This window comes from Dunckerocampus dactyliophorus, chromosome 13 (assembly GCF_027744805.1).
Source record: "Dunckerocampus dactyliophorus isolate RoL2022-P2 chromosome 13, RoL_Ddac_1.1, whole genome shotgun sequence".
NCBI classification, from domain to species: Eukaryota; Metazoa; Chordata; class Actinopteri; order Syngnathiformes; family Syngnathidae; genus Dunckerocampus; species Dunckerocampus dactyliophorus.
This window is the reverse complement of record NC_072831.1, coordinates 18,248,872-18,270,542: the sequence shown is the minus strand read 5'-3', so window position 1 is coordinate 18,270,542 and position 21,671 is coordinate 18,248,872. Positions and strand designations below refer to the sequence as shown.

General features: G+C 40.9%; 1 protein-coding gene across 2 annotated transcripts in view; it reads left to right on the top strand.

The window, feature by feature from the left end:
- alk (ALK receptor tyrosine kinase) overlaps window positions 1-21,671 on the top strand; it is a 375,499-nt gene that overhangs the window by 202,651 nt on the left and 151,177 nt on the right. The window lies entirely within an intron of this gene.

The following is a 21,671-nucleotide window of genomic DNA, read 5'->3' as shown; positions in this document are numbered from 1 at the left end:
TTAACCCGCGTGACAACTTTTCACCTCTTTATGTTAGATGTGTGGTCTATACCACTTGTCCTCATTAAGGTCGCCTATCGCAGCTGTCTTCGGGCAAGTACACACTTGACAGGTCGTCAGTCAATCACACGGCACATAGACAACCACTCACACTCACACTCGCAGTCATCGATAATTCAGAGCAGAGGTCCCCAGCCGGTGGTCCGTGGAAAACACATTTTTGTATGTTTATTTTGCTGTGTTTCATTGAGTGTTTATTCCCACTCAGGCGTCCTTGAACGCACCATTGTGTGCTCAGAGTGAAAGTTCCGTTTAACAAATAGACTGATACGTTCCACGTTCTTCTCTCACTTCATCGTTGTTTCCAAATGCTGATGCTGTGTGTGAATGCGTACAGTTGAGCTTTGATGATGTCACATCTGTGTTGAGTTAATTTTGCTAGCACGTTGCCTGGCACCGACACATCGAACAACGATGTAATAGTCTTCTCTCTGGAAAATATACTCCAGGCTCCTACTAGGGGTGTCTTAGAATAGTCGAGTATTTGACGATTAGATTCGGAGTTGTGATTCGACTAGCAACGTTGCCGTCGAATCATATGAAAATGTCACGTGATCAAGCTTGTACCATTCTGACTACATGGGGTGCCCACGACTGCTGCTGAGCATACATTTTTACCGAGAATGTCTTTGTTTTTGTTGTAAAATGTTATAATTTGGATACAAATTCAGCCTCATTTGTGTTATTAAAATATTGAAAATAAAAATACTTACAGTGCAGCCTTGCCACATCTAATATGGCGGCGATGTTGACGTAAGGCTCAGCGCTCGATGCGGCGTCTACGTAAATGATTTTGACACAGCTCTTCTTGTTTCCCAGCGTGCTTTGCTGTACTGTTGTTGTAAAAAGCTGCTGAGTTACACCTTCAGGGCTCACATAGTTGCTTATTCAGCATTATTGGTTGGGAGTTCCTTGTCAGTTGTTGTTTGTTTACCTATTATGTTGCTGTGTGATGTTTTCATAGTTCTTTCTTTAAAGACACCGTGAGTAAGAATGACACGTGGAATGGTGAGCATTGTTGTTACGCTGCTTGCTAAATAAAGAGTTACTTCTTCCTCACAGGCTTCTGAGCGGCACAGTCGCAACGACATGATTCAGCAATGTTGCGATTGAGTGACGCTGTCGCTTAAAGCTCTATGTCTGCTTTTATTTATTTATATATAAAGAAATGTGTGGGGGTGTGTGTGTGTGTGTGTGTGTGTGTGTGTGTGTGTAGCCTATATGTACTGTATATGTATATTTTGTTCTTTGATTTTGATGTTGTTGTAAGCTACTTTTCTGATTTTATTCAGTGCAGTCAGACATGATGAAATGCACAGCGCTTTTATTGTGACGGCCGGAAGGGTGTCGTTGGACTTGAGCGTCCTTCTTTCATGCTAAGCTTTCACATGGTCAGTAGTCATCTTAACAAGCACTCAGTTACATTGTGCTTGTCTTTGTTTTATACATAACATTACAATACATTACATTACATTACTGCGAACCGGTCCGTGGACTGAGAGTTTGGGGATCACTGAATTAGAGTGTCCGCCCGGACCTCCTGACTGGAAGCCAGGGGTGCCCATTATGTTGATCGCGAGCTACCTGTCAATCGCAAAGGTAGTTGGGGTCAATCACATAAATGTCACTTTGTAGATGTCATATGACATCAGTCAACTGACATTAAGCTCCCCTCCTGATTCGCTGTTGTTGCCCCGTGGCAATGATCAAGTGGTGAACAGACATCTCAAGCTATTTATTATTCTGATTATGGATAAACTAACTCAGCGGTAAGATGCCTATATCTATGACAAAAGTTATCCGTTCAATTGCAGCAGCTAGTTATGTAGAAAAAAAGTGAATTGTTTGATGTCTTTGCTTCGTGTCTACTCTACTATTGAAATTAGTGTTTTCTACACTTAAACTTCTTAAACTATTATTTCAAAATGAATTGGAAAATGTGTCCTTTGCTGAAACCTTTTTAATATGTTTGCCTGACTTCGGCTGCATTGTCTTTTGCTTAATCATTTTCATTTATTTTATATTGGTAGTGTTTGATAGTAAATGCTAACTGGACGTAATACATGACCTGCGTGTCTCATGAACACTACAGTCATGGAAAAAATGATGAGACCATCCTTGTTTCTTCAGTTTCTTGTTCATTTTAATGCCTGATACAACTAAAGGCACCTTTTGTTTGGACAAATATAACAATGACAATAAAATAGCTCATAAGAGTTACATTTTTTGGCAGCACAATGCTATAGCTATTCATGTAAGAACTTAAGTGATTTTGGTTATTATCAAGAACACCATGGGAGTTGCTAGATACCAGCTCTTAAATTAAACTCTTATGAGTTATATTTGTTATCATCATTATATTTGTCCAAACAAATGTACCTTTAGTTGTACCAGGCATTAAAATGGATCAGTAAACTGAAGAAAAAAGGGGGGTGCAATAATTTTTCCATGACAGGTTACGGACACAACTTTTGAGGAATAATTATGTGTAATTATCTTTATTGACATATTGAATTGAATTGTGAATTATTGAATGATATCAACTACTTTGATTACCTGTAAACTTTGACACTGTGAATGTAAAATACTAACCATTAGTATTAAGTTTCATAGTTTCATAGGTTACTGGTTAGATTTTATATATACAGGATGTTATATGTTTTATAGTAAGAGATAGAACATGCCAGCTTGTAACTTGCATGCGAGTTGTACAATGTTGTTTACAGCCACGTCAAGAAGCTAATTGCTGATGCTGTATCCATTAGCTTCACAACAGATATGTGTTTACATAGATAGATACTTTTTAATCTCCAAGAGAAATTCACATTTGCTCTGCCATAATGAACCTCAACATTTCATCACAAAATAAAACAACCAAAGCAAGACATGAGAGAAAAATTTGAAACTAGAATAAGAATAAATTAATCCAGAACAGATCATGTCAAATTTGTAGTGCAATAATACATAATATATATTAACAATACATCATAATAATAATAGATAATAAGGTAATAAGCCCAGTTCAGTCCAGTCTTTCCACGACAGGAGATATGTGATGTTACACATATCGGAATCGGTTGATAGCTGAATCGGAAATTGAGAGTTGGACAATATCGGCAGATTGGTTATCGGCAAAAAAGCCAATATCGGACATCACTAATATTTATAATAGGAGGTAGATCGTTGGGACTTTTTTTGGGTCATTTTAAAAGTAGCACACCTGCTCCACCCCGCAGCCCTCCAAATAAACACGTTTATCACAGTTGAGTTTCCCTGCTTCAAATAACTATTTTTACACACAAACTAATCAACATAAATTTAAGAAATGTTTTATTATTCCGTTGGCAGTAACGACATATGCAGCCTGATAAAGTTGGACACACGCTGTGATGTGAAACCCCTTTTAAGCCTGGTTCAAGGGCTTCTGACTCACTGTCGAGCCAAGGATAAACACTAAACATTCACCATGACAACACATTCTTCCCAAAATGAGATGCAGTTATGACTATGATGGTGGCACCTTTTTAGTGGACGCTTTTGCATGATTATGTACATTATGTAACACGTGCTGTCTGATAAAGAAAGGAAACTAAATGGTCTGAGATGTGTCATTTCTTCCGGCAGCTGCTGTATGCAAATGCTAAACTATTTCCACACTCCCACAATCTTTTGATATGACAAATCCCTAATTATTCAAACACAGCCCATTGCCATTTTTGACTGTAGATCACACTGACAACAAGCAGGTCCAAAATGTTCTTCCATCAATCTATCTGTTTTCTATACCACGCATTTTGTGGGGTTGGAGCTTATTCAGGCTAACTCTGCACATCGACCGGGAATCGCGTTGCACCAGTTGAGTGAAAGCCAGCTATGTAAACCACTACACTTCAAATGACCCTCGGTCTGAAAAGTACATAGCGACACAAGAGTACGCACATGATACTTGGCATGTTGGAGGATGCTTTACATGGCTACGCGGTAGCTGCACTTTGGTTTGGTTTTAGTAGTCAGAAAAGTGCAGCTTGCGTACTGTGTGTGATCTCATGAAGGCATTAATATGAGTGAGGCACTGCGTTCATCTCCCCATTGTCTTCTGACGTTTCTGGGAAAGAGGCATCATATGCTTGTGTGCCCATGCAAATGCACCTTTCGGATGCAGCACGAGGACATTCACATGCTTTACAGATTAGATGTGGTTTGGCGCTCACGTTTGTAGTCCAAAGGCGTCATCCACCCACACCACCTCTGCCTCTGCTGCTTGGACAGAGATCCCCCACCACGCTATTTCTAATGTTGGAGTGGAATGTTAAATGGTCTTTCACTTGTATAGCGCTTTTCCACCTCCAAGGCACTCAAAGCGCTTTGAAATGTTAGCACATCTACCTACTGATGGCGCAGTATCAGGAGCAGCTAGGGGTTCAGTATCTTGCCCAACATGATATCACGGGCAGACGGAGGATCGAACCCTCCGCAACCTTCAGGTTGGGAGATGACCACTCTACCACCTGAGCCAGGCCGGGGTGGAAGGGTCATAATTACAGAATGAAAGAGGATTGAGATTTTTAATTTCAATAATTGTCTATCTAGACAGTATATTGTTAAGGGACTGTGTATGTATTTCCCTTTTTATGTCACATTTTGTAACGAAAGAGTTGTCAGCCTCCCAGCGTTTGTGTTTTGGTGGGGTGTGGCGTTTGAGGACATCACAGCCACAGACATGGGGATTTGCACAATTCAACGATTGGGGTGGTGATGGGGTACTGGACGACAAGGGAATTGTGACTGAAGGTCCTTAACAACCTTGGCTTTGTCATAATGGGTTTGTCATGCTCTGTGGTCTCATTTATGCCCTTGATTTAAGTTTTCCAGAGTGCCTCAAGTACGTGTTTTGCCCCGTTTGCAAATTGTTTGCAGTTCAGGCCTACCAAGTGACACCCTCACTTTGCAAGAAGCTATTAATCTTTGGTGACAAATTGTGCATCTTCCTTACCCCATCAAGTTTGGAATGGACCAAAACACAGATGAACAACAACTTTTCTTGGGGAATGGCCAGAACATTTATTTTTGTGAGTCACAAGGTGTGGTCAGATGTTTTTTTTTTTCTAGATGTTTCCATTTTACACCGTGTGTTAAATAAATTGCTTGTGCATCAGCATGGAGATGAGAATTAAGAAAATAAATATGAACTGAAGATAATATGAACATATTATAAGTGCAGCGTCACCACTGAGAACCTGCCAGCAAATCAGGTACAACCTAATTTTCATGATCAATATTTAAATCTGATAAAGGTCTGAGGTAGGATGAAGCAGCAGTTTTAAGTACTTTAAAATATGTCAGTGTGACTGCCTGATGAACCTGAAAGGTCAAAATGATGTTAACATCACACATGAATTGTCATCATAGCTGAACAATTATAGGAACTGATGCATTTATATGAAAGACCTCTAAATGCAAGTCACAACGGATTTGATTCATTTAAATATTCTCAGCTCTTTCAAGTGTCTGTAATGCTCCCTTGTGGCTGGACTGAAACTCAAACCAGAGCTTGTGTGTTCAAGTGCATGTATTTGTGCACACACACATACAGTATCCGCCCTCTTGCTGTTTGAATGCCAATGTTGCCGTGTATCAGCCAGTTGAAAGGTTTTAATCCCACGTATCTATTACATTATACAGTACATTACACTAACCCTATCTTAGGATCTTATTACCCCACAACCACTCCATCGCACACGTATTGTATATAACATAGAGCAGGATAATTTCATGTCTATATTTATCATAATAATGGACTGTTTTAATGATAAATTGCTTCTGATATGATATGGATCACTTGACAAGCTCTTTGGCTTTATCAGCCTATGCAGTCTTTTTCTCTAAAACCAGCAGATAAAATATACCGGTGTATCCTATTATGTAAATTAATGATAATGATGCATTCACTCCACAAAGAGTCCATTCGGACTGAACAAGAGCTAGATGGATGGGTCACCTTTAGGCTTTCTCACATCGCTCATATGCTTTTGCAGTTGCTTCACTTTGTGCTGGCCTTACTTAAATTCCGGTTTTATGACCTTCCTCACCACAAGACAATTGTCTGTGGGTCTGGAGGTGATAAGGATACTGCTTTGAACTCTGGTTTTCAGCTTTCTGGTGACTATAGCATTATATGTCAAGGACAGGCAAGGTGCCGTACTGTACAATTGTGTATGATAAGCTTGTAGACATGTGCGAGTGTGTATTTCGGCTCTGCAAATATTTAATGCAAAACTCTGATGAGGATGTTTGACACAGATATAAGGCCAAATAGTTGGATGTCACCTTCTCTAACTTTTACAAATGTGTTGTCTGTGCAATAGAACAATACAGGATTTTGAGGAGGTTTCAAATATATGTTTTGCAATTCAGATGAAGAGATTTGTGTTTGTTGTGTCAAATGGTCTTCGACAGATCAGGTAACAATGTAAGTTTACCCAAGCGTGTGACGATGCATTTAACACTATATAGTAATCTCTTGTTTATCGCGGTTAATTGCTTCCAGACCCGACTGCAATAAGTGAATTTCCACTAAGTAAGATCCGTTTTTAAAAAATGGAATATATTCATAGGCAGAGCATAGAAAACCTGTTTACGATCTTCTCAATATTTTTTTTAGCATTATTAAAGCCCTTTAGAGATGAAATAACCCCCCAAAGTCCCTTTTACACTCGTATTACCCAATGTACAGGTAGTAGACTTAATAATAGAAAATAAGACATCTTAGACATAAATAAGACATAACATAGACTCACACTTTAGCATTGACAGTGTACTTCCGGCGGTGGCATATATCTATCTATCTATCTATCTATCTATCTATCTATCTATCTATCTATCTATCTATCTATCTATCTATCTATCTATCTATCTATCTATCTATCTATCTGTCTATCTGTCTATCTATCTATCTATCTATCTGTGTGTATGTATATATGTATGCATATATGTGTATATATATATATATATATATATATATATATATATATATATATATACTGTATGTGTGTGTGTGTCTATATATATATATTGTGTGCATATATATATATATGTGTGTGTGTGTGTGTGTGTGTGTGTGTCTATATATATATATGTATATGTGTGTGTGTGCGTGTATATATATGTATATATATATATATATATATATATATATATATACACACACATATATATATATATATATGTTTGTGTGTGTGTATGTATGTGTATATGTTTCATATGTAAGTCACAGGACCAACCATACCATAAGAAAAGCACGATTTATCATCCAGATAATATGGCAGATAGTATATCCAGATAGTATATGACATGGCATAAGAAGTTTTACACAGGAAGTTAACTTTGGAAACACCAACACAAGTTTTTTATGACAAAGGATTTGTATAATTGCAACCTGTTCATCTGGTATCTTTATACATAAAATGACATCAAATTTAAGAGTGTTTACTATACCTGTGCTTTCACCTCTCATCTGAGTAGCCTTCATCAGTTCATGCTCATGACTAGATAGGACAGCTCTAGTGTGAGGGGATGGTGAAGGATGATGAAGTATTTATCCTCTAAGGTAGAGCCACCGACAGTCTGGCTGGCCGAGATCGCGCTCCATTGTAGCTTAACGACTCATACTCATGGAATAATCCACCAATGACTAACTTCTCCTTAAAAGCCCCCACATGTTAAAGAAATCTACCTTTGTGCCACATGGGCAAGCAATCTACAAGGTAAAGTGAATAAAAATGAAGACAGATGCATACACAAATAGACCTGTCTGAATATGCTTTCATTTAAGTCACTGATCACATAATTAGTAAATCATTTTTTTCTCCGCCCAGAGTATAATTAGTTCATTCATGAATTGAGCATTATCAATCATGTGCTCTTCCATTTATCAACACTTCAGTCACAGTTTTTCCCTATGCATTGAAGCGCAGCTGTGAATTCACAAATGTGCCAAATTGTAAAAAAACACATTGGCTTTAGCTGCCAGCCAGCAAGCAGATGTCCTGTGCAACAGTCGGAACAGTAGTCACAATTAATGTATGATGATGGGATGGTTTTAAAAAGAAACTTTAACTCATCTTTTACTCACTTTGTCTTCACCCATGATGACTGTAAAACTCATAATTGCAAAGTCCATTACAGTTGAGAGGACAGCAGGGGGATGCATTGGTCATCAAGAGAAGCTTTTTTGCTCTCTCTTTCAGAGAGCTTCTTTGGCCCACTCCAGATGGATAATCACCTCCAGTCACTGTTATTATTTGCTTGAATAGTTGCAGTATTTCGGCTGGCTGCTCTTGTGGACTTGACGTATGGCTTTTCCATAACTTTAAAAACTTTTACTCACAGGGGAGTTTTGGATTTGAAAAGCGGTTCGTGGTGGCAAACAGTCACTTCAATATTGTACCTGACAGTGGTGTGAACCATGAACCACCTTTCATAGCAACATTAACAAGGCAGTAGGAGCCTTAAACATCATGTTGACATTGTCACTGATTCATGTCATTAATACTCTTACCCCAACCCATATTTTGAAGAGGAACAGATGGTCGTTATGGTCCCTTCCTGAGTGTTACCCTACAAGTTGCCACTCGAGCTGCACTCGTGCATGTGTTCATTATTTCCATGCTCTCAATTACTGCTCCAATACATGGCCGACAGCACCTGTGCTGCACACTCCTCTCAGGCATCTGCAAAATCTGCACTTCGGGATTTCCACTTATAGCTCCTCAAATCCATCACAAAACAAACAGATGCACTGGAGTTAAGCTAAATAGCCACATTCAAATTGACTATTAGTTTCCTGTAATTAAAACTGAAATGCTCCAGTGCCAATGACATATACTGTATAATAATTGTAACGGTTACTATGCAAAAACTAAATTATTACAGTCATAACAGGGTCCAGTATGTCACTGTGGCAGCAGAGCACACTGCCTTTGGACTTTTTGATTTATAAAAAAACATATTGTGGCTATTCCGGGATGCAGTATGTGTTATGCATAGAGATGCTGCAGTGAAGTAGAGGAGGCGTGCAAGATGATAAAGAAAATTGATTCTACATCCAGGTTGTAAACATCTACTGACACTTTACTGCTATCTTAAAAGAAAAATAGGACCAGCAGCATGAAGATGAAGTTAACAAAACATACCGGTACTCTACAGATGGTATCATAGGGATATTGAGGCGAGGGTATTACTGAATTAAAGCAGCAATATGGTGGAACCTTGGTTACGGTCATTAATGCATTCCAGAGGATCTCACCCCAACCAAAACATACTCTAACCAAATCATTTTTTCCATGAGAAATAATGTATATCCAATTATTCCATTCCAGAAAGCCAAACATGTTAACACAAAACCCATTTTTATAGTTTTACAATCATAGTTTTACATGCATAAAACCATTTAAAAATGCATATAAATGAGGAATGAAAGGCATAAAGGAACATTTAATGTTACTTCACCTTCACCATTATTGATCGACAAAGACGGAGATGTGGCGAGATCCACACGGGCGTCAGTGAAGATGATGTCAGTGCCCCCACCCCATAACCAGCGCTTTCATTGCAAATTGCATATTTACAATCGAAACGCAAAATAATTCCGGATCGCGGGCATAAACCGTAAAGAAAATACAGCATTTTGCAAGGATGTTAGGGTTCTGCAGGATGATATCAGGGCTTTATTGGAAGATAATGCTGCCTTGCGCACTGTTCTCAAGGAGGCTATAAACCATATGAAAGCCACTTCATGTACTGATCTTAAGGACGCTAAAGACCGCAGGGAAGAAAATAGAGCATTATGCAATGATATCAACATTCTACAGGATGATATCAAGGCACTATTGAAGGACAATGCTGACTTTCGCACCACCCTTGAGGAAGAGAAAGAAGCAAAGGAGAATATCAAGGAGCAAATTAAAAACTTCATTGACGAGATGGATCAGATGGCACGAATGAATGATGTGGTCCTCACAGGGCTCCAAATCACACCCAAGTCAAGAGATGTTCCTTCAATAAAGCAGCAGATTGCCAACTTCCTACAGTCGAAGGAGGTGGATGTCGATGTCAACAGTATTGACACTTGCGTCCCACTCCATGGTAGAAACAACACCACACCTGTCATCATTAAGTTCACCAACAGGGAATCCAAAACTGCACTGCTGAAACAGGGAAAGAAGCTAAGAGGAACCAACGTCTACATGAATGAGCATCTCACAAAACGCAATTCCGACATCGCCAGGAAAGCACGAGACCTGAGGAAAGATTCAAAACACTTGGAGCACTAACGGGAAAATCTACATCAAACTAAAAGGAAGTCCAGGAGTCGCAAGAGTGCTTGTTGTCCAAGATATCAGTGATCTGGATGCATATTAAACATTATATTACTATGATAATAACCATAATGGAGGAAACACCCTACAAGACAGAGAAGGACTACATTCCACAGGAATAACCTCGACATAATTAATAAAAGGAACTCTTGTATACAAACCCAGCGTCACTAGCAGTGCAACACTAAAGACGATGTGGATATCAACAGGAGAGAAAGGACAGGATAAATAGAAAGGGAAAAGGAAAGGAGAAGGAGGAAAAAATGGAGAAAGGGGAAAAAAAAATAAAAACTTTTTTTTTTTATCATTTGTGTACCTGTATACTGTATATGTAAATATGTGCGTACTTGTGTAGGTGCAGATGTAGGTGTATATATATGTATGCACGTGTTTGTATGTACACACATGTATTAGCAATTGATATGCTACGAAGAGGGGGTAGGATTAAATAAGCTCTGCTTCTTCCTACTCCTTTTCGGACATATGCATGTTCGAAATAAATTAAACCAACCAACCAACCAATACTGAGTTAGCAAGCTTGTTGCCGAAAAAAAAATAACAAAACTGATATGAACTAAACAAATACTGTTGCTGACCCCAAAGAGGACAAATGAAAAAGGTCAGATCATCCAAAACGCCTTACAGAAAAAAAAACCCAACAAAACAGCCTAATTCTTTTTAATCTGCTGACATTTAGAAACATTGCTGACATATCTACTCACAGCATTAATAAATGAAACAGCAACAGAAAAGGGGAATATATCAGATTCCCCAGGGAGTGGCTATTGGCAGATTTCACCCAGAAGGAATGTTGTCTAGACAAGCACACTAGTACAAGAGACGCTTCTGACAGAAGGCATGTTATCCCTCCACATCTCTCAAACTACACAGAAAGCAGGAAATGACTGTGAAGTTTATACACATAAAAAGAGGAAAGTGGACAGTTTTAAACTGAAAGATGCCCCTTTCAATTTGAACAGTTTATCCGAAAGTAGACTTCAAAAATGATGATTGAAAATGTACCATTCAAGCCCACCCTTGTATCATGTGTCATCCTTTTTTAGAAGCAGTTTCTCTGAAATGGTCTTGTCATTTACTGTAGATAAAATAGGTAGTTGCCTGAATATTATTAGAAAATCATACGCTGCAGCATAATAATTGATCCTGGGTGTCTGTGACGTCAAATTGAATCATACAGTGCATGACTGACTTCCTCAAACGTTTAATTACAGGTGGAGATCTATACAATCTACAGAATATGGCTGCCGTACCTGCGTGATCGTGTTTTGTTCTGTTTCAGCAGGATCTCTGGCTGGCTTATTGCACCGTTGAAGCACACGGCCGGACCTGAAATTGTTTGGCTTAGTGTTGTAATTATTGGCAGGCAGTTTGTTTGCATCGAAGCCTTACGTGGCCTCAAAGACAAATCTCATCATTCAGTCAAGTCCAATTTATTAATACAAATAAATAAACATTTTAACACACTTTGCAAGTTTTAATGAGATTTAATAAGCTGTCGTGATGGGAATTTCGGCTCTTTCAACCGAGCTGGTTCTTTTGGCTCGGCTCTCTAAAAAGAGCTGGCTGTCACGAACGTTGAAGCTGTCGGCAGGTTGACCCCCAGGGTGCAGAGAGAAGGCGGCAAGGTGCAAAAATAAAAGTAATTTTATTGCGCAGGACAGGAACAAACTAAAAATAACAGAGGAAAAACTCTGTGGGAAAAATAATATCAACTATACACAGGTAGGTGACAGCACGGAAAAATCAACGATGGAAATGACAACAACAATGAACCAGCGCGGCGCATACGACGGCGCTGGTCTTTTAACTGTCAGTGATTAGTATTGACCGCAGCTGTGCGGCCACCAGGCGTGGAGTGGCAGTTCCTTCCACCACCCCGGAAGCATAGCTTGCCAGAATAATGGCGCAGGACAGGAAGTACACGCTCCTGTCCTGCGAAGCGTGACAGTACGTCCCCCCCACGGAACGGATGCCAGACGTTCCATGAGTCCAGGAGTTCTAGGGTGGGTGGAGGGAGGACCGGCGGAGGGTCGCCGGCTGTCAGAGGTGGAGGAGGAGCCTCGGCGGGCGAGGGAACGCTCGCGTTTGTCGGAGGTGAGGGAGGAGCCTCGGCGGGCGACGGCTTGCTCTCGGCTGTCGGAGGTGATCCAACCTCGGCCCCGCGGGACAGGATTGCGGGCACCAGAGGTGACCTGACCTCAACCTGGCGAAACGTCGTCCCTGCGATCCGCTCCGGAAGCAGCTGTGCAACTGAGCGCGCACAGCCGACCGTAGGCGACGGCTTGCTCTCGGTTGTCGGAGGCGAGGGAGGAGCCTCGGCGGGCGACGGCTTGCTCTCGGCTGTCGGAGGTGATCCAACCTCGGCCCCGCGGGACAAAATTGCGGGCACCAGAGGTGACCTGACCTCAACCTGGCGAAACGTCGTCCCTGCGGTCCGCTCCGCAAGAAGCTGTGCGAATGGGAACGCACAGCCGACCATAGCCCCCCCCTCAAGGGACGGATTCCAGACGTCACCGAGAGGTCCAGAAGGGTGGCGAGGGGGCTGGAGGTGGGCCTTGCATCCGACTACCTGGTTGCGTTGATCACTGCTGGTTCTCACCTCCCGCAGGCGCTCCACGATCCTACCGAGTGTCCAATGCTCCCGCAGCAAACGCTCAAGAAAGACGTCCATCTCCGCGAAGCTGCGGGGAGCTGTCTCTGCGGGGGTCATTGCTGGCTGGTTCATTCTGTCACGAACGTTGAAGCTGTCGGCAGGTTGACCCCCAGGGTGCAGAGAGAAGGCGGCAAGGTGCAAAAATAAAAGTAATTTTATTGCGCAGGACAGGAACAAACTAAAAATAACAGAGGAAAAACTCTGTGGGAAAAATAATATCAACTATACACAGGTAGGTGACAGCACGGAAAAATCAACGATGGAAATGACAACAACAATGAACCAGCGCGGCGCATACGACGGCGCTGGTCTTTTAACTGTCAGTGATTAGTATTGACCGCAGCTGTGCGGCCACCAGGCGTGGAGTGGCAGTTCCTTCCACCACCCCGGAAGCATAGCTTGCCAGAATAATGGCGCAGGACAGGAAGTACACGCTCCTGTCCTGCGAAGCGTGACACTGGCCCGCTTCTTTGGCTCCCAAATGGATTTTTTCTTTTTTTTGTTGCTTAAATTAATTTATTACCCAATGATGTGTAAAATGAATTTCAAATGTAAAAATATAATTGTATCAAATGTTTATTATTTTGATGGCTTGATTTATCCATAAGCTCAGCATGGAGCAGAAAAAAGTTTGATAAGCATTTCTTCAATATGTACAAACAAATCAATACAGTTGAACCACATTTTTTGTTCTTAACATGTAACAGATAACACATAGGGCGACTATTACTGCTGTGTGGAATAATAAACAACAACTTTAACTCCAAACATGCAAGTTTTTTACTAAACGGTTGCCGCAAAGCATGCGGCACTTCCAGCGAGGGGGCTGATGCCAGTTCTCAGAATGCCTTACAGCACCTTTTTTGGCCTCTGTCATTTATATTGGCTTCTTTATCACCAAGCGAAGTGACTAGCACATCTGACTCACAGTCAGGAGATCCAGGTTGAATCTTCGTTGGTGTCTGTGGAGACCGTTTTGTTCAACGTTTCTTCCCCAGAGAAAGTTTTTCCTTTCCTCCGTCGCCAAGTGCTTGCTCATGTGGGGTTCAGTTGGTTCGCTTTAATATGACGAGCTCTAGAACTGCTCCATGTGTGGTGTCTTGAGATAACGTCTGTTGTGAATTGGCGCTATACAAATGCAGTTTAATTAAACCAAATTGGCGTTTGTTAACCTCACATGCATGTTAGGTTAACTGGCAACTCTAAATTATCCACAGGTGTGAATGTGAGTGTGAATGTTTTGTTTTTTTTATATGTGAGCTGTGACTGATTGACGACCAGACCAGTCCGGGTTGTACCCTGCTTCTCGCCCAGAACTGGCTGGCCCGTTAGGCATTGTAGGCAAATTAGGGCACCGTGACTGCCAGGGGACGCCACAACATTTGGAAAAAAATTCAGCTTCAATATAACTGATTAAAAAAACTAATTCTTACTCTTAACTCTTAAAATGAAAAGTCTGACATTGATTCAAACTTATAGCAATGCACAATTAATATTACCAAAAATTATAATAGCAATTGGTTATTCTTTGTACACAGTTTTGCACATAACTACATATTATTTTACTGTATATAGCGTCTGCATATATAGTAACCCCTTGTTTATCGTGGTTAATTGGCTCCAGACTCCACCATGATAAGTGAATTTATTCCTTATTGCTGAATGGAATATTTTCATAGTTGAAGCAGAGAAAACCTGTTTATGACATTCTAAGTATGGTTCTTAACATTATTCGAGCCCTCTAAACACGAATTAACCCCTCTGTAATCACCTTCATACACATATTACCCAATATAGTAGACATAATTAGGCTAAATAAGCCATTTAAGACATGCGGTTAAGACTCATGCTCGTGTGTGTTCCTATAAATGGGTTCTGTTACGGAAGTTGACTGGACAGGAAGTGATATCAGGGCTTCAGCGTTGAGTTTCATCTTGGCGTGGGTTACGGCCGCAACAGTAGCCTGTGTTTTTATTAGGAATTTCAATTAGGGATTATTGTGCCTGTTATGAGATAATTCAAACTTGCCATAAAAGCACGTTGTTCCGATAATCAAGTATGGTGCTTGTGTTTCTCACCGAACATTACAATAATATTACTGAAACCTAGTGACCAATGTGGAATACGACATATCTTCCCATTGTCTTTGAATGCACCGTCTAAAAGCCTTATAATTGTATGCTAGTTTATTTAGCCAATGTGCATATTTTCAGACTAATAAATGGCTGTATTCAACCACAAAACAACATGATTTATCATCGTAACTGACATATTTTGGAAAGAAACGGGATAGAGTGAAGCTGCAAAATTTGAAGCGTGATGTGGCGAGCGATTACTGTAGTTATTTTATTTAGTTTCTGTAAATGGTTCATGCGTTGTGTAAATGTAGCTCGTCCTACATTGAGCAGGGCTGGCAAAGTCAGCTGAGACAGGCTCCAGCACTCCTGTGAGACTAATGAGGATAAGCAGTATAGAAAATGGATGGATGGATAAATGCAAAGTAAACAGCAGGGAAATCACTTAAATGCCACCATGCCATTACATATTGAACCATGTGATTACACTTGCTGAATGAAAGGCCAGTGTTTAGTGATGCAGCAAAATGACACCCGTATAACATACCTCTCGCTTCCATTTACCACTCTGTGTTTCCAGATGAAACTACTACTATGCTTAAACGTGTCCGAACTGATGAGATGAAGGTTAAAATGCACATGTACTAACCACCATTAGCATCAATATGCATTAATAGATCATGTGTCAAAAATGAATTACATAATTTGCCACAAGGCTAAATATCCATAATTCAATATGCTAATTATTGTGATCTTCAACTTTGTGGTTCCAAGGGAGGCAGCACGGTGCCTCACAGTCAGGGGGGGCTGGGTTAAAATGTCTGCTGAAGGCTCTCAGTGTGCAGTTTTTTAATTCATTTTCTTCAAGTCTCGTCCGTCTTGCACAGATGTGTCATCTATATTTGAATTATTAACTACCGGCAAACAGTCCCACATAGCCTGTGAACATAACTGCATCTTAACTGCAGATTGTCACATTTGAGTATTTAGCAACTTAAAAAAAAAACTGATTCTGGCACTGCAATACAGTTATACCTTTTCAAGGAAAATGTAAACCTCTCTCCTTTTGAACAAAGGAAAATGTCACCCTCCCTCTGCATTCAAACATCTTACAGTTCTATTCTCCACTATTGTGCACCTCCACTACCTGTGATCACAGACATCAGCCTGCGTTATCGTTAACCCTTCATCACCTGTCAGCCCAGAGGCCCATTTCAGTGGAGATGAAAGCGTAGCAACTCTTTTGATAGCACAATTTATTACATGGATTTTCCTTGATGACTGGAGGAAAAGAGAAAAGCAAGAGCGCCTTGGCCTTGTTAAATCTGTACAAGATCCGCTGCCGGTGCTGAACCTAATGCTACATGTTTTTGCACACATGCTCCTGCTTTTGTTTAACAACTGGTTTTATTTGTACTGTCAAATTTGATGAAACACAACCCCAGAAGCAGTGTACAAAACACAACGTGGAAAGAGGCATTTTAAAAAATAAAAGCCTTTTTCCAGCGTGATGATTCTGAAAGCAAGCATCATCTGTTGTAATGTTACTGCATTATAGTGAATGCACAAGCTGCCTTAGAAAATCCCAGTTCAGTGTTAGGACAGACTACCATGTCAATGAAGGCATGACTTGCTGTTGTTGTATTGAAACATTATTTCTGTTCAGTAGTTGTCATCATTTTTGGCCAACGCCTGAAATGAATGACATGGTCAGGGTTGGTGGTGTATGTGGATGGAGCCTATCCCATGTGACTGATCACCAGTGTATCCCAGGGCAATTGCGATTGGGTCGTGGAGTAAGAAGTGTTATGACCTCTAATGTGAGGTATTTTTTTTTCATTTTTGTGTTGTGTCTCTCCTGTGTGACCACAAGCAGGGTCATTGCCGAGTGCACCTTTTTGTCTGATCAGAGGAGGATTTTTTCTGTCTTTCACTCCCCCCATCCTTAACACCAGCCATGCCTCTGGCTGCGTTCTTGTGTCATCTCATGTGTAGATCGTAGATATTGCAAACCACGATCGTCTGGATATGTTGAATATGCCACGAATATGTTTGAAAAATGTGTTCTCGTGTTTCTCATGTAGGAGTTATGGTAGGTCCCTGTTTTTATTTGTTTTGTTAGCTTGGCCAGGGTAAGGCACACCAGCTCGTTGTTGTTTGTTGGTTTGGGCTTTAATTTTCTGCTACCAATTAATAAATGCTACTACCATTTGAAAACCCAGTTCTTGGTGCTTCTTAGGGATGGAAAAAAAAGCAAGTGAGCACTAAAACATGTTTCATTGTCCCCTAGCTCCTGATTTATGGGTGCTCGTCATTTCTTTCTGTTTGACAGTGTCTCATGTGCTTGGTGTGTGTTGTTTTTTCTCTCCACTTGGTTGGCAGTTTTTCTTGTGTAGGTGCCGAATCAGGTGGCGTAAACATTTCATTTGGGGGTTTTATGACTCATCCGACTGCATAAAAATTAAATGGCTGTAAGAAGGCAGACAATGGACAACTATTTTGAGGTGCTGTGAACGCTAAGAAAGGATATAACTGAGCTCCTGCATCACACGCTGCCAGAAAACGGTCTGGTATGTGACACAGCTCATTTGGAGTTGAAGAGGGGGACTGGTGTTGAACCCCCACCTCAGGGCCTCTCCATGCCAACCAAAGGGACTCTGGAGAGGAGCTTGAATCAACTCTGCGCATAAAGGAGGCAGAAGTGAGACAGAGAGAGTTGGAGGTCCAAGCCATGCATCTGAAGGTTAGAACTTGCTAGGTAGAGTGGGTAGCTGGTTTAGCTGCCAAGCCTTAACACCATCCTACACCTACGCCCCAAACTCACAACAGCAGCTTCAATGGGAGTAGGAATATAGCACCTTTCAGAGAATCATCAGAGCACATAGTGGCTACACTGAAGTGACCAAACAATATGTGGCCTCTGCTGCTACAGTGTAAATGGGAAAGTCTACATCTGCATTTCATTGTCAAAAGAGGACATCTTAAACTATTGAACAGTTAAAAAAAAAACCAAAAAAAACACTGTTGTTATTCGTGATGGTGTTTGGTTTACTGTGGCTAGATATCCTGGCGTGGGGGCTGGGATGAGTAAACTGCGTGTGCCTCTGCAATTTGTTAGCTTATCATCGAAATTTGTGTCATGCAAATGCAGAGGTGCCGTTAGGTGCTACTTGCCAATGGCGGGAATAGATTTAATTTTTGGGGAACGATTTGGCTGGGGATGAAGTTTTTCCCCTCTCCTGAAGTGGTTGAAGAGCCGATTCCCACTGCGTGTGCCTCTGCCAGCCGGGCTAAACTTGCCACCTGTGTTCCCTCTATGCGCTGTGGCTCGTGTTCAGGCCAAGAAATATGAAAACTGGGTGGCTTTGAGTGATTCATTTTTAAGTAATTCTGATCCTGAGTTTGTGAGAGAATCTGATTCATCTAGCTTTTTGCAGAGTGTAAAGGGAGTGTTGACCACAGTCTGCTGAATGAATTACTTCTAGATGGTGAAAAATAAAAAAGCATTTGATAAGTAGCACTTGATTAGAAAGCCGCACTCTGACCCCACTTTGCCTCCTTGTTTTTCTTTTGGAAGGCGTCAAACACCTGATGAAGCTGTGACTTATGAGCCACATGGCGTATTGTTGCACGTGAGTCGGTGTGCCAAATTGTCATGCCAATAGCGCTTCTTTTTCAGGTCCTCTGCTTAGCTCATGAACACTTTGTGTGGACAACTGGGCATTCATAACACATAACACACCTGTGCCCTTGATTTTGGATGGCCTGAACTCAAGTACTGTGTCGTGAAATACAGTCGTCTCACGTTTATCGCGGTTAATTGGTTCCAGACCCCACTGCGATAAGTGAATTTCCGCCAAATAGGATTCAATTTTAATAAATGGAATCATTTCAAAGTTAGAGCATCGAAAACCTGTTTAAAACTTTCTTAATATGATTTTTACCATGATTAGTGTCCCGTAGACATGAAATAACACCCCTATAGTCACTTTTATGATCCCATTATTCTTTCTTTACACCACATTGCTAATGCACAGGCTACGGGATCACTGCAGGGACACAAGAGATGGCCACGGCCTTAAGCATAGTATGTTAGCGAGCTTACTAGTTAGCCTTGCATTTATTTATTGTAAACTTTTAAGAAAGAGTTTTAAACGGAGTGGGGAAGAAGGACAAAGTAAAAAGCCAAACACTTACCACTTTCAAACTGAATGGGAGGGGAACTTTTTTCCCCACTATGTCATGTTGTACATGCATTGTCAATGGCAGTTGCATCCATTGCTGCCATTCAGTCATATAATCACAGTGATGATGGGCTGGGCAGCAGATGTGTTACCTATTACCAAACCGACTAGTTCCCACTTCCATGTATAGATGACATAATTGATACTTGTGAGTGCAGCAAATTTTGTGCTTCAAATTAGATTTCCTCAAAAGATATCAGCAAGTCTTGCTAACGTGCATTGGAAACGAGTGTCTTTGTTACGCTTGACCACTTCTTACTGTATACTGTAACGCTCTTCGGTTTGAGGAATGCACTACACACAGCAGAAAAGGTTGTCTCAGGCATCGTTGAAACATATTCATCATTGCAGTAATTATCTACAAAGCCAGATGGCGACCTCTGTCGAACAGAGCGCCTCACAAAAATAAAATGAAGCTAAATTTAAGAAATGGCATATCAGCGCTGGTCATACATAGTTCTGAAATCGTACATCTCATCAAAAAGTAATTGTATTCCAAGCCCCAAATAAATATGAACACCTTTTCAGTCTGCACATTTGGTAATGTAAAAGAAACAAAATAACGACACAAAAAGAAACAAATAAGGACTGAATGTGACTGACTGAAGGCAAACACCCACAACAAAATGTATCCTTTACTCATTCAATCCCAGCCATTTTTCAAAAGACAACCCCTTCAGTACCATTGTAGACCATTTTGACTGATCTTTCAAGGCACTCAGACTATTGTGTACTATGGCTATCTAAACATAGAGCCTACCAAAAGAAAAATTGGTCTTCAGTGTTTCATCATAAAAAAGTTTGTTCCTACCTTTTTCCATGTTCGAGTAGTCAGCAGTAGAACATAGGTAAGTTTCAGGAAAGTATCAGTTCCTGACTAGAAAACAGAGAAGATGAGCTTTTTGTGAAAAGATACATTTGAAGCATAACTTTCACTTGGACACAATTTTTTTTTGGTTTTGTGACGGCTCAAATATCTAAACAACTTTAACAACATTAACAACACAAAAAAGGGTTGCTTTACATCGTAACAACACCTTGTACTATGTACAATTTTCACATTTGGAACTGAACTATGTATGGTCATGTGTGTGCACGCGTGCGCACGCGTGTGTCCGTGTGTTAAAATTTCCATACAATGTGTAACCTTCTGCACGCTACACTCCCCCACGCTCTCTCACTTCCTGTCGTGTGCGATTCTTCCATTCTTACGATCTCTGCCGAGCTCTTATCAAATGCACTTCTGCAACCTTGACGCCGTTTTTAAGACCTAAAAGTGCTCTGAAGTGAAATGCATTAGTGGAGAGTTGCGTCATCACCTCTGTAAAATGTAAAAGACGTATAAATACGTTGTCGGGATCGGGTGTTCGGGTTTACAAAAACTTTTAACATCTTTGGTATTGAGTGAGTTAAGAAGGAGCTTGAGCCAAAACATATTGTTCCCTCTTTAATGGCAGGTCAAAGATATGAATCAATCCATATGCAGAGGGCGGAGTAGTTTTCATTCTCCAGGGCAGATTGATATTTAAACAGGAATCTTTGTCTACGTTCACAGAATTCAAATCAAGGTTGGGCTGATTTGAAGCAATAACCTCCCCACAGTCTCTGACACATAATGATGCATAAAGGAAACAGTGTCGGATTTGTGGCTTCGTTGATTAGATTCCACTTGTAATTTCTCTGACAGATGATTCAAGCAAAGGGAGCCTCATGTCCTACAAGAATACCTTTTCCATGATTAGGCCTGGTCAGCCAACAGCCTCGGCTGCGGGGAGCCTTATTCACCCCCTCATTTATTAGCTGGAGCCAAGAAGCCTTTTGCTGTTCATTTGTGTGGCTCAGAGAGGGGGAGGAATCCTTGGGGATCAAAAATGAGGCGCTATTCACCAAATAGGTCCTGAGATGTTTTTCATCCACGACCAAGATGGCCTGCCACATATCACTGCGCTTACAAGATAACCTCAGTAAAATTGTACCCTGTCCGTTGACCTCATTGTAGAGATCCACAGGATGCCACTTACACACTCATCCTGCTGTTCTGCTGTCTTCCCCATCCACCTGCATTGTTCATTCCTCGTGTTCCTTCCCTTCTCCAACACTGTCATAGTTGGCATGCACATAGCTTCTGCTAAGCAGATGTTCCTGTCCTTGGAGCAGGATCTGGCATCTGGGTATCTGCCTTGGTAAAGGCATCTGTAACTCCTCAAATGTTCTTTTGAGGATTCTTCACTATTCACCCAGT